Source organism: Phascolarctos cinereus, unplaced genomic scaffold, assembly GCF_003287225.1.
Source record: "Phascolarctos cinereus isolate Bilbo 61053 unplaced genomic scaffold, phaCin_HiC Scaffold_8;HRSCAF=390, whole genome shotgun sequence".
Taxonomy (NCBI): domain Eukaryota; kingdom Metazoa; phylum Chordata; class Mammalia; order Diprotodontia; family Phascolarctidae; genus Phascolarctos; species Phascolarctos cinereus.
Genome location: NW_027556291.1, coordinates 1,759,723 through 1,773,729, shown reverse-complemented (window position 1 = coordinate 1,773,729; position 14,007 = coordinate 1,759,723).

Sequence of the window (14,007 nt, the reverse complement as noted above, 5' to 3'; positions counted from 1 at the left end):
AGCCATTGGCCAAATACCACACAATGAGGTCCAGATTGGAATTCTCTAGGGTTTGAGGCTATCCTCCATCAGGATTGACCTGTGGGTCTCATGGGTAGGCAGCTCCAAGGAGGGAGGGAGGGAGAGCAGCAGGGAAGCTGAGGGGCATCCTATAGTGTTGAACCCCCTGCTCTAGGACCCTCCCCTTCCCCCAATCAGGGTGCCATTTCTAGGGCTTCTGCCAACAATGGCCCCTGGGGGACCATGCTGCTTTCCTACCCCCATGGGATCTCCTACCACTGGGAAGGAGGCTCCATCTACTTTAGGGGCTGGGCAGGTCCCTCCCACATCTCTCCATCTGGCAGTTTGGGGTGTTTGGGTGGAGTAGAGTGGACAGGAGCTGAAGCCCAGTGTCCTGGAGGGAAACCCCAAGTTCCATGCAGAAGTCAGAGCTAGGACTCATCAGAGTAGTTGCAGGTCCCAGATGATGGAGCTGCTTCCTGGAGTGAGGTCTCACCGCCCCCCCCCCTTAACCCCAGGAGTAATTTCTTAAGCTGTTCAAACTTGTCAGCAGCCATTTCAATGCCTTGGTTTTTAGGACCCCCAAATAGCAGGAATTCAGGTTGAGTCAGGAGCTCAAAGCTCAAAGTAGGGGCAGCTCTGGCCCTTGGGCCTCTTGAGTGAGTGGATAGGTAGGGGTGGGGCTCCTTTCCTTACCTCTGCTGCTTTTGACACTGGCCAGCACCAAATCCCCAGTGCCTTCTCCTCCCTGGGCCTTCTCCTGGGGCCTTCTCTTCCCTGGGCCTTCTCCTGGGGCCTTCTCTTCCCTACCCTTCTTAGTCTTTGCAGTTGAATCTTTATCTTCCTTATGCCCCAGAAGCGTGGCTGGCCTCTGAGATCTGGCCTGGCCCCTCAGCTTTGTTCTTTCTCTATTCATCATTCCCTTGGTGATTTTATCCACTGCTGGGCATTGAGTTAGCATATCTGTGCAGACCTGGCCAAGTCCTCAGCAGCTCCAGAGCTGCCCTGCCACATTCTTGTCTGCCTACCTGCCGGCCACCTCCACCCTGATGTCTTGCAGGCATCTCAGGCCTAACCAGATCCTAGGGCAAAAATGGATGTCTTTGGCTCTGCCCCAGACCCCCCTGCCCCCCCCCATCCCTGGCCACACGAAACTTCCTGTCACTCAGGTTTGGGACTGTGGCTTCATCCTAGCTGTGTCCCTCCACCTGAACCCCTACCATCCAGCCAGGCAGGGGGAGATACATGAAAACAACTACAAAGAGCAAAGCCTCAACTCCCTTTGAAAAGCCATCCCATAAAGCATTCTGGGACCAGCACATCTTTCTAGGCAGAGCAAGCACTGCAAGCTTCTCAGATACATCACACTGGGCCGCCAACACCTAATTGCAGCATTTTGGTTTTTTGCTTTTAGGCAATTGGGGTTAAGTGACTTGCCCAGCATCACACAGCTAGTAAGTGTAGAGTGTTTGGTCTGAGGCCAGATTTGAACTCAGGTCCTCCTGACTTTAGGGCCCGTGCTCTATCCACTGCGCCATCTTTTAATAGCTTTTTTTAAATAGATGTTGCCACACTGACTCCTTGGGATTTCCACACTACATGCAATGAAATTCTCTTGAAATAGAGAGACTGCGTGGGAACAGGAGGAGATGCATGTGCCCAAGGTGAGCTGCGATGCCCCAACCTGATGGTCCCATTATAAAAGGTAACATCTGAGGGACATTCAATATAAAAGAAGCCCAGGAGGAAGAGGAGGAGAAGAGGAGGAGGAGGAGGAGAAAGAAGAAGAGGAGAAGAGGAGGAGGAGGAGAAAGAAGAAGAGGAGGAGGAGAGGAGGAGGAAGAGAAGAGGAGGAGGAGAAAGAAGAGGAGAAGAGGAGGAGGAAAAAGAAGAGGAGGAGAGGAGGAGGAGGAGGAAGAGGAGGAGGAGGAGGAGAAAGAAGAGGAGAAAAGGAGGACGAGGAAGAGGAGGAGGAGGAGAAAGAAGAAGAGGAGAAAAGGAGGACGAGGAAGAAGAGGAGGAGGAGAGGAGGAGGAGGAGGAGGAGGAGATTATGATTCATATTTGTGTGGTGCTTTTTGCCATCTTTTTAAAGGTCAGCGTTCTGCTGGGGGTTCTACATGGTCAAATCATGGAGCGTAGCAGTCTCAGGAGAACTGCGGTCATCAGTGTCCCTCCCCCCCCAAAGGGTGATGGAAAGGAGGAGAATGCTAAGACTCTTTGAGGGCCAGGGGAATGAATGGGCCTTCTGGCTAGGCTGTCACACACATCACTCAGGACACATATGACTAGAATCTGGGGACATTCGACATGCAATTCAAGTGAAGGGTAACACAGGGACGCTATAACACAACACACAATATGTAACACAATGATCTAACATGACAATCTGAGCAGTGGTCCCAGAAGTAGAAACCATGCTCCAGAATGGCCCTGGATGAGAAGTCCTGGGCCAGGGGTGGGGAAGAACATGCCACATCCGAGGATTATAGACTTGGGTCTGAAAGGTCTTACCCTCTCATTTTATAGAGGAGAAAACTGAAAGCCAGTGGAGGGAGGGCCTAGCCTCAAGGGACAATTAGTAAATGGTGGAACCTGGATTTAAACCCAGGGCTTCTGACTGCAAATGTAGCATGTGACCCATTGTGTTGGCAGGGGCCCACAGTTGCATTGAAGTATCTCATTTTATTAGAGTTTGCAAAACATTTCTGTTGTTCCTATGAGATAAGTAGTGCAAGTGGTCTTATCTCCACTTTACAGATTAGAAAACTGAGGCTCAGAGAATGTAAGTGACTCATCTCAGGTCAAATTGCTACCAGGTATCATGGTGGAGCATGCACTGAACATTTGCCCCTCAGTGGGAGGCCCTGCTGGCAGAGCCCAGAATGCAGAGGGAGCCCCGAACAAGCAGACCCCATGACCACAGGTACATCACATTCCCAGAGACTTTGGTGAAAAAGCTCAGGGCCAGGCAGGCCACCCACAGGGCACTGAGGGGGCAGTGACACTGGCCCTACGAGGTCTCTTGGTAAGAAAGAAACAGGGGGAGGGGGTAGATGGGAGAGGGGGAGTATTCTGGGCCCAGAGGCCACCCAGGTTGCCAGGTCCGTCTCGGGTCTCCTCTCCCGGTGCTACCCTCTACTCTTCACTGTGAACTCTGCTATTCAATCTCAGGAGAGACAATGGGTATGGTGCTGGGGGGGGCGGGGGAGAGGGGAGGAACAGGCGGGGGAAGAAGCAGCGAGGGCTGAGAAAGCTCTGGCCGTTGGTGGGGGAGAGGTGGCCCCGCACCCTTTGGAGAGCTTGGCTGGCTGACTCCCACCACTGCAGCCTGGAGCAAGACTTGGCAAGAAGAGACAGGTCCGGGAGGGGGGAGGAAGCTGGGAGGGGCAGGTTCGTCTTTTAATGGTTTCTTCTTCTCCCCACTGGCTTCTGCCTATTGCTGCAGGCTCTGCACGTGGGGGGGGGAGGATGGGGATGTGGGAGCCCCACCCTCATCCAGGGGCCTGCCAGGGTCCCTGCCCCTCTCTGGGCCCTGGGCGAAGCTCATTAGCTCCAAGGAGAAGCCCTAGGCCTTCCCCTCCCCAAAGCTTGTCACACAATTAGCTGCCATCTACCCGCAAGTTACTGCGTAATTAGGTGTGTGGGGGAGCCGGGTGGGAGGTGGAGGGTGGGTGCTGGGCCAGGCCATTAGCCTGCCCTGACTGCAGCTTGCTCCTTGGGCCATTATCAGGCCTGCTGTTACTGGGGAACTTGGGGGTGGGGGGGGTGGGAAACTCTTTGGCTAAGGCCACCAGGGCATCTGCATAACAATACCCACATTGTGGCTCATTGGGCTGTGCCCCTGCAGAAGGGCAGCTGGTGCTATTGTGTACCAGAGTGGTCCACTTCCTGAGTCTCCTTGGCCCAGTGGCCTTCGGAGCTCAGTTCTGACTTGGTCCAGTGCTCCTGGGATGAGGTCCTCTCAGGTAGGCTAAGGAGCCAGTGCTTGGCTCTTAGATATTCAGTGGGCTCCTATCTGTGGTGCCGGGGGGCTTTCTGGGAGGGATCTTTTCTCAAGTCAACTTACTAAGAGTCCCTAGGCCTAGTCTACACCCCCCAGCTTCTGCCCCCTTTAGGGATGCTGAGCAAACTACTTCAGAGCTGTGAGGCCCAGGCTGCTCATTTCAAATTAGGGGCTTGGCTTGAGTGGTCCTGAAAGCCCCCTCCGATTCTGATATCCTCTGTTCTTTGTGTTAGGGTTGCTCCCAGAGTGGACAGTCTCTATTCTAAGGTCCCTTCCGTGTTCTAAGGTCTCTCCCAGACCTGATATTCCCCACTGTCCTCCCAGCTTGGACATTCAAGACTTCAAGGCCCCTGGGAGCTCTGACAGGCCAGGAATCAGCAGGACACTCCAGAGGTCATTCTGGTCACCAGAAGGATCCCCCAACCTTATGCTCAGCTACAACTTCACAGGCCCTTGACTTCAAGTGGTCCCAAACAAGGGTCCCTGTAGTATCTACAACCTAGATGCCCAACAGATAGGCAGCCTTTGCCCCAGGATGGCAGTGAGGGCTCATAGACCTCCCCAGGAAACGCTTTTGACTTTTACATCTCTCAGATTGTTAGCAAGTTAATAAACCCATCTTTTCTCTTGGTTCTTTCTCCCCACTGTTCCTAGATCTCTCCTCTGGGGCCAAGAAGAACATGGCCCATGACTCATCCACACGGCTATTGTGTCTCCAGATCCTTCCACCAGGCCTCAGACAGCCCCCTCTGGCCACTCTCCTAAAATGGGGTGCCCAGGACAGAATGCACCACTTTAGATGGGCCGGGCCCTGGGATTCTTTAAATGCAGCCCGAAAGTGTTCATTTGGTGAGTTGATTTTTTGTGCCCAAGTATGAGACTTTACATTTCTCCTCCCTGCTTCCATATATAGTAGCTTGTCTCTGTCGGTCTCTGTCTCGAGTCTTGATCCCTCTCATTCAACCTTCCAGGGCAGGCATTGTCCTGAGGCTCCATGATTAGCTTCTCATTATGGGGAAGGTTTTCCTTAGCTCTTACCTCAGCTCTTCCTGCTATAGTCATTTGGCCATCTTTGGGGGCTCACCAGGCCCCTTGCTCTGTGCGGGTGTGTACATGTTCAGGCTGCAGTTCATGCCTTATGGGGCCCAGGCGGGGCCAAGCTCGAGACAGCCTCATCTGCTTTGCTTTCCGTCTCAGTACGTTTTGCAGAAGTCATGTCTTCTGACCAGGATGCTCTCTGCTCTCTCACTGGTGTCTGTGGAGAAGAGGACTGGGTTTAGAAGCAAGGGAGGCAAGTTCAAAGCCCAGCTGGGCCACTTGCGAGCTGGATGACGGTGGACAAGTCACTGCCTCTTTAGGCCTCTCTTTTCTATCCGGAGCCTTTGAGCTGGAAGGGGCCTTGCCAGGTCATTTATCTAGTTCAGCTTTCTCATTGGCCAGATCTTGTCACAGCTTTAACTCCAGAGGCCCGCAGCCCCCTTCCCCCCAGCTGCTTTTCCCCCTCCTCCCATGGCCCGGCCACCTTCCTGTGCCCGCCCTCCCCCAGCGGCCTTACAATCCCTCCCTCCTCTTTGCAGGGCCAGTGACAAGTGTGCCCAGCTTAATTGGTTGGCATGAAAGGCAGTCCTGACACTAATTGGCTGCATTTGGCATGCAAGCCCCCAGGCCTCCCCCTTTTCTGCCTCCAAATCCTCCCACCCCCTTCCCAGGAACCTTATCAATCCCTGGCCCCTGCCAATTAGGCTTGTTTGCCTCCTTTTCTTTCCCTGATGGGGCTTAGTTGGGATTTATCACGCTCCATGGGGGGAAGAGGGGGGCAAGGAGGGAAGAGCCTGGGGGGGTGGGAGCCGGTGGGGCCCAAACCCCCTTATGTTCAGTTCCTCAGGGTGGCGAATAGGCCAAGAGCCAGGATGCATGCAGGGGACTTCTGACTGTTAAGTGAGAACCGCTTTATGCCCTCCCCTACCTCCCCTCTTTTCCCCTCCCTTCCCCCTTCCCCCTCCCTCCCTTCCCTTCCTCTTCCTCCCTTCCCCTTCCCTTCCCTTTCTCCCTTCCTTGTCCCTCTTCTCCCTTCCGTTCCCTTCCTTCTTTCCCCTCCCTCCCCCTCCCTCCCTTCCCCCTTTTACCTTCCTCTCCCTCCCTTCCTCTTCCCTTCCCTTTTCTCCCTTCCTTGTCCCTCCTTTCCCTTCCCCTTCCCTCCTCCTCCTCCCTTTGTGAACTTGGAGAAAAGTTGTGCAAAGTGGCTGAAAGTCTGGCTCCTGCTGTCTGTGTTGCTGGATTTGAAATTAGGGGATCTGAGATGAGAGGTGGAAGGGGCCTTAGAGTCCATTGAGTCAAGACCTTCATTTTATAGAGGAGGGGACTGAGACCCAGAGGTTAAGCACCTTGCAAAAAAGGAAGTAAGTGTGACCTTGAACAAAAGTGCATACCTCTCTGGGCCTCCATTTCCTCACTTGTAAAATGGGTGTTTGGACTTGAGGAGGGTCTTGAGGGTCCTGTCCAACTGGACAAAAGCAGAAGTAGCAGAGCGAGCAGTAGCTGCTGGGGTGGAGTGGCAGAGCAGAGCTGCTCATTCCCATCCATCTGCACCAAAACCAGCTTGGTCCTTGTTGGCATGGCTGCAGGCAGGTCCTGGAGTGCAGAGCAAGGATCACCAGATTTCAGAGCCCCCTTCTTGCTCCTCCAAGGTTCCCATTATTTCTCCTTCCAGAATGATTGCTTCTCTCTAATGGATGAAGGTCCAGGACAAAGTGCCCCCTCCTGCTCAGGGGTCCTCTCCTTCCTGCCCACATGTGCCTTCCAACCTCCTCACACAGATCCGACTTCACTTCAGAGTCTGAGACTTTCCTCTGGTTTTTCATGGAACACTCCTCTCATGAACCATGGCAGCAGATGCAGGGGGTCCACTAGCCTCCAGGCTCTCCCCGCTCCGATCCATCCTCCTCCCTACTCAATAAACTCCCGTGGCTTCAAGCCCAAACTCCTCATTTGCCATTCCAAGCTGAGTACAGTCTGGCTGCCAAATCTCCCCTCTGACACACCCTATCCCAGTTCAATTGGCTGACTTGCTCTTCCTCATCCATGACCTTCCATCTCCTTCTTCCATCCCCTATGCCTGTAATGTCCTCTCTCATCTTTGTTTCTTGGATTTCGTAGCATTTCAGGTCGTGGCACCTTGTAGATGAGACCTTTCCTGCCATCACCCTGGCTCCACCCCATTACCTGGCATTGAATTTGAAGGAATTTCCTTATCTGGGAGTTCACAGGTCCAGCAGGCTTTGGGGCCAAGGTCAGGAGCTCCAGCTGAGGTCTGTGACTGGGTCATGGAGTCAGAGTTGGGGTGCTGCCTAAGGCTTTCTCCAAAGAAGTGACATACAAGTGAATCCATGAACTCTGGGGTACAGGCTCCCCCTCTTTGGGCAGACCCCCCTCTGGACAGGCCCTCTTCTCTGGGCAGACCTTCCCTCTCTGGGAGACCCTCCCCTCTCTGTATAGGTCCTTTTCTAGGCAGGCCTCCCCCTTTGGACAGGCTCCCCTCTCTAGGCAGGCCCCCCCATGTACGCTCCCCTCTCTGGGCAGGCCCCCCTCTCTGCTCTCCCTCCTCTGTGCTTTCTCCTCCCATTCTCCAAACTCTTGACCCAGGCTTTGATTTCCTCTCCCCCTTGGAATCCTTTTCTTCCTGGCTTCCTTCCTGGCTTCTTTCTTCCATCCTGGCTAAGAACCCTTCAACTGCTCTAATAAGCTGGCGTGTCAAGAGGCTGCCCTCCTTTTCTGGAGCTCTTTCTTTCACCCTCTACAGCAGGGAGACTTCTTTGCATGGGTGGGCAGTTTGGCGCACTGGAGTTGGAAGACTTCATGCTGGAAGGGACCCTCTAGTGCCACGCCTTCATTTTATAGGAGGGAAATTGAGGCCCAGGGGGTTAAGTGACTTGCCCAAGGTCACAGAGCTAGTAAGCTAGGGCAAAGCCCAGGTCTATGATGTGTGTAGCAACTTCCCAGGGAGAAGTGAGGCTCTGCCATTGGCTAGTAGCGGGATCATGTAACTAGTAGGTATCTGAGGCTGCATTTGAACTCGGGTTTTTCTGACTCTAGGCCCAGCCCTCTGTGCTTGGTGGGGCCACCAGCTGCCTCAGGAAGGCAAGTATTCTGAGAAGTAGAAATGCAGTGGGGCAGTGAGGAGGCCTGGTTTGTGACAATGCTAGGAGACAAGATGCCAAGGTCAGGAAGTATTTAGTAATGTGGTTTCCCTGGGCCACAGACTCCACAGAGAGAAAAAATGTGAAGGAGGGCCAGAAAAGTCAGTGGGAGCCCAACTGTCAAAGCTCTGGAGAGAGAGGCCAAAGACTGAGAGGTAGGCACTGAGCTCCTTGAGAGTAGAGGTACAATGACCCAGAAGTCTACAGGTGATGGGAACAAAAGTCTGGACCAGAGGAGAGATAGTGAGCTGGACAGAGCCAAACCGAGCCTCAGAGGAGAAGAGGATGTTCAGAGATGGAAACAAAAAGGCTGCCCTGGCAGGCCCTTCTTGGGCCCTGTGGCAAGATCCAGGGGACCCCAAGTGTTGTTGACCCTCGGTATGGCCCCCCCACCCAAGTGCACTGAGTCTTAGGAAGATCATTTGGTTGGCTGCATAGAGGATGGCTCAGGGTCTTTCTGAAGCAGGGAGGTTGTTACAGTGTCTAGGTGAGGGGCAAAAAGGGCCTGATAGGCTGGCCCCAGGGCCACAGGGAATGGATGGAGAGGAAAGAGGCTTGGTCACTGATGAGAGAAAGGGGAGAGATGAGAATGATTGTGACGTCGTGAGCCTGGCTTACCGAGGATATGGGGGAACCTTCACCAGAAATAGGGAATTTGGGAGGGAAAAGCATTTTCGGGGGGATGGGGAGAGAGAGATAATAAGTTCGATTTTGGACTTCTTGGGACTGATGTGCCTTGGAAACATCAAGGAGGAAACATGGAACAGGCATGACCAGAGCTTGGGGGAGGGCTGCATAGAAAGGATGCTTGACCTAGGGATGAGAGGTTGGGCAAACATTTGGCACTTTTTAAGCCATGAAGAAGGTGGGGGGAGATGAATGTTGAGCGAGCAAAGGACATTGAGGAGGAGTGCTCAGACAGTCCAGAGGAGAGCCAGGAGAAAGCGGTGTCGTGGAAGACAAAAGAGGAGAGAATATGAGCAGGAGAAGGTGGTCGATCCATAGTGGCAAGAGCTGCCAAGATCCAGGAAGATGAGGCTGAGGGCAGTCCATTGCATTGACCAGTTAAGAGATTGTCTGTAACCTTGGCAGTCTCAGTGAAGTAAGATTGCAAGAGGTTAAAAAGTGGATCACTGGGGAGGAAGTGGAGCCCAGATCATCATCAATGGCTTTTTCTTGGAGTTTGCATGTGAAAGAGAAGAGAGAGGGAAGGTGGTAGTTTGAGGGGAAGGCAACGTCAAGTAAGGGCTTTTAAGAATGAGGGAGATGAGGGCATGTTTGTGGGCTTTGGGGAAAGAGCCAGTACTTAGGAAGATATGGAAGTGGAGGAGAGAGAGGAAATATGTGGGCATGCTTGAGACAGAGAGACAGAGAAAGAGTCAGAAAGAGGGAGTGGGGAGGGAGGAAACGGGCAGAGAGAAACAGAGAGACAGAGAAAGGAAGAGGGAAGCCAGGAGGGTAAGGGCTAGGATGAGGGGCAAAGGGAGAGTCAGGATTGGCCTTGGCAGTGAAAAGGGCTACCTTTCCCTCTGAGAGGGAGCACAGGACAGAGAGAAACATCAAGAGGTGTGGAGGTAGTGAGTAGAGAAGCTCTTCAGCAGTCTCCCCTTCCCCTGCCCTGGGGCTGGGGAACACCTTGGAGCTCTGGAAGTGATGGGACAACTGTCCAAGGCAGTTGGCCAGAGCCAGAGCCAGAGCCAGTCAGGGGAGAAGAGGAATCTTCTTAGGGAGCCCACGTGAAATTCTACATTGTGTATTCATGGGGAGTCCAGTCAACACATTTAGCTGCTTGGAAATAGAAATGGAAAAGAGATCTAGGAATGAAATGGGAGGAGTGGCCCCCAGGGTTGAGGATTAGCCAAAGGACAAGGGGGCCAGGAATGGAAGGGGAGAGGACCAGGTAGAGTTAAACTGGTCAACTCTAGGGTGGAGAATGTGAAAAGGAGAAATTTAGGCCAGAGAGGGGTGAAGGATGAGAAGAGCACTATGAGGAGGCTAAAGAATAGGTGGGAGGGGGTTTGAAACAGGGGGAGGTAGATGGGAGGCCTGGAGTTTATGTCTGATCAGAGAGGGGAGCTCCGAGTTTGAAATTCTGCACAGAACCTGGGAGCTTGTGAGAACCAAGCTCTGAGCATTCTTTTGGGTGACTGAGGGGGAGTGACTCTGGAGGTCATGGAAGCCGAGGAAGTTGATGGTCTGGGAGGCCCAAAGTTTTGAGAGGACATCTCCCTGAGTATGAGGGCAAGAGCTGGGCTGGAGAGAAAGACTGAGAGGTAGGCACTGAGCTCCTTGAGAGTAGAGGTACAATGACCCAGAAGTCTACAGGTGATGGGAACAAAAGTCTGGACCAGAGGAGAGATAGTGAGCTGGACAGAGCCAAACCGAGCCTCAGAGGAGAAGAGGATGTTCAGAGATGGAACAAAAAGGCTGCCCTGGCAGGCCCTTCTTGGGCCCTGTGGCAAGATCCAGGGGACCCCAAGTGTTGTTGACCCTCAGTATGGCCCCCCCACCCAGTGCTTGGGATCTCAGGCCTGGGGTCCTTGGCTCAATTCTGTGGTAAAGAGGCCCACTCTGGTCTTGGAGGAGAGAATGGCTTATTCCCCACCTGTCTCTCTGTCCATATTTCCTTATGATGCTGTTCCCCCAACTTTGGGGAACATATCAGGTGAGTGGGGCTGCCCTTACAGTGCCTCCTCTTGGAGCTGCTCACCAGCAGCCGGCACAGGGAAGCCCTGGCTCTCAGGATCCTCACAGCTGTTTCTAATTTGCAGATAATGGAATCCCATCCAACCCCAGCCCAGGCTTGCTCACGGCTGGCTTGAAGGCTTGCCCAGGAATGCTGTTCAGAATGGTTCTCTTCAACCAGCAAGGGCTGAAACCGCCAAGATCCTTTGGAAGTGACAGGCTGGTCTGCTTGTGTGTGGGAAGGGGCAGGAGGGAACTTCGGTGAGAAGGAACATTGCCCAGCCTGCCTTCTGTGTTTGGCTCCCCCCTCCCAGAGCCCAGAGCCTCCTGCAGGGCCTTTGGCCTCACCTAACTGTTGTGGAGATGTTTCTTGGCTTTTACTTGGCCAGTAATGGAGCTGGGCCAGTCCTAGGCTCTTAGGCACTTGGGAAGGTCTTCAGGAATTATCTGCTCTGCCTCCCTTTTGCCCTGGGGGAAAATAGAGGTCTGAGGGTGAAATGACTAGCCTAAGATCCCAGAGCAGCCCTATGGTGTGTGGTGTGTGTGTGTGTGTGTGTGTGTGTGTGTGTGTGTGTGTGTGTGTGTGTGTGTGTGAGTGAGAGGCCTCGGCAGGATTGCCTTCATCTCCTCCTCTAGAAAGTGAGGGGGTCAGAATCTAAGATCTCTGAGGGCCCTGCCAGCCCTGGCCCATGGCTTTAGACCTCAGAAAGGACTGTTGGGATCTGCATGCACGAGACATACAGGAGCCTGGTTGGTGGGGTTGGCTCCATTTTGCAGATGAGGCTGAGTGGTGGCATAGACCCAGTAGGACAGAGGCTGCCCTATGGTTCAAGACCCAGGTCTTCTTCCCCTCCTCCATCCTCTACCTCACCAGGTCTTGGCTTAGGGTTCTAGAGAAATGAAGATGTTTGGCAGAGGGCTGGCCAGCTTCCTTGGTGGATGTAACTTACTAAGAGACAAGGGATTCTCTTTCTTCAGAGAGAAAGACAGAGACAGAAGGATAGAAAGAGAAAGGGAGAGAGACAGAGACAGAAAGAAAAAGGGAAAGAGACAGGGAGAGAGGGAGAAAGGGAGAGAGAGGGAGACAGAGAAAAAAAGAAAAAGGGAGAAAGAGGTGGAGGGAGGAGAGAGAAAGAAAGGGAGAGAGAGAATGAAAGAGAAGGGGAGAGAGACAGAGAAAGAGAGGAGAGAGAAAGAGAGAGAGAGAAAAAAAGAAAAGGGAGAAAGAGGTGGAGGGAGGAGAGAGAAAGAAAGGGAGAGAGAGAATGAAAGAGAAGGGGAGAGAGACAAAGAGAGAAGAGAGAGAGAGAGAAAAAGGGAGAAAAAGGTGGAGGGAGGAGAGAAAGAAAGGGAGAAAGAGAATGAAAGAGAAGGGGAGAGAGACAGAGAAAGAGAGGAGAGAGACAGAGAGAGAGAGACAGAGAAAAAAAGAAAAAGGGAGAGAGAATGAAAGAGAAGGGGAGAGAAACAGAGAAGGGAGAGAGAGAGAGAGAGAGAGAGAGAGAGAGAGAGAGAGAGAGTGCGTATGAGCGAGCTGCAACGAGCTCCGGAGCTCATTAAGGAACACTCCAGTGGGCCCTGCTGCTCCGGGCTGCCTTTGTCTGTTGCCATTAGAGGAAGCCTTGGGCTAGCCTGGTCACAGCAGGGGAGAAGGCCTGCCCTGCCACTGATGGTGAGGCATGGGGCTGGTCCATAGCACACCCCTCCCCCTAAAGAGCCGAAAAGAAAGCTGGGGAGAAGGGGAAGCAGAGATGGGAAAGCAGCTGCCTCCAAGGGGTAAAGTGTTAGGTGGTCAGGGCACCTGGGGCAGATGGTTTTGAGGTCGTCCCACTGCCTCCAGGGAGCGCGGTTCTTGAAGGCATTCCCTAAGCTCTTTTAGTCACCCCTGTGATGTTGTGTCATGCTCCTTCCTCTGCCTGCCTTAGGTGACTGTTTCTGCCCTTTTCTGAGTCCCAGAGTCCCCAAAGGTTAGAGGTGGAAGGCCGCTGCCTCCAAACAGTGACATCCCTGTGGGCAGGAGGGCTTGAGCCTTAGACAAGGTTGTGTGGTGGAAGGAAGCCCCTCCTTTTAGACAGGAAATGGAGACCCAAAGACGAGCACTCTGGGCCAGCCCGTAGGCCCAGGCCTGGGTTCATTTCCCCTCTACCAGCATGTTCCTTCTGTCCCATCCTTAGCTGAGCCTCCATGGAAGGCCCCTCACTCTAGGCAGCTTCTCCCCTTTGCCCTGCCAGGCTCCTTGGATACTGGTCTTCTAGCTGAATAAGCCCCAGTGCTTTGGCCTTTCCCCTCAGGAACTCCTTTCCAGCCCCTTTGCCATCTCTTCAAGAAGGCCTGTGGTAAGCAGCAAGGACAGAAGCTCAGAAACCCTGGTGGTCCTGAGATAGGAGAGCCCAGAGCTGCTGCAAAGGGGGAGAGAAGAGGCCTTGATTTCGATCAGAAACTCGGGGAGGCCTGTATGAGACTGAAGCTGGACAGGCTTAGCCTAACGCACCAGGAGCAAAAAGGATTCCCAGCAACCCTTCTGGATGACACTGTGTGTGTGCATGCATGGGATTTTTGTCAGAGTTAGAACTAGGGCAGGGCAGCTGGGCCTTTTCTTCAGGACCCTGGATTGAAGGGGGGTACCCAATGTACTTGCAGTCCTCCAGCAGAATAGAAACAACAGAGCTTAACATCTAGTCAGTACAAAGAATTTGTTAAAAGAGGAAAATACCGGATGGGAGGCTTGGGTGGACTCCTACCCCCATCTCATCCTACTTCTCACCTGCCCTGCCCCCCCTCATCTAGGTGCCTTCTACCACTTGCCCCAGGTGCAAAAATTCCTTCTTCTAAGTCTGGCTTCTGTGTGGGTCGGGGTGCATTCCCTTTCAAATGAGAGAGAGAGAATTAATTAGCCTTGGAGTTCCTTCCTGGGAATCTGCTGCTCAGCTCCCCCGCTTCACACCCTCCCCCCTCTCTCCCTCCCTTTCCCGAAGAGCAGGCCAAGATAGCTGGCAGAAACACTTGAGAGCAGAGGCTAATTCGGGGCTGCTCAGGAAGCCAGCGCAGCACAGCTGAGATAATGGGCCTTCCATAGAACAGGATGAGGAGGCTTCCTCAGCCTGTGGCCTGGCAGCTGGAG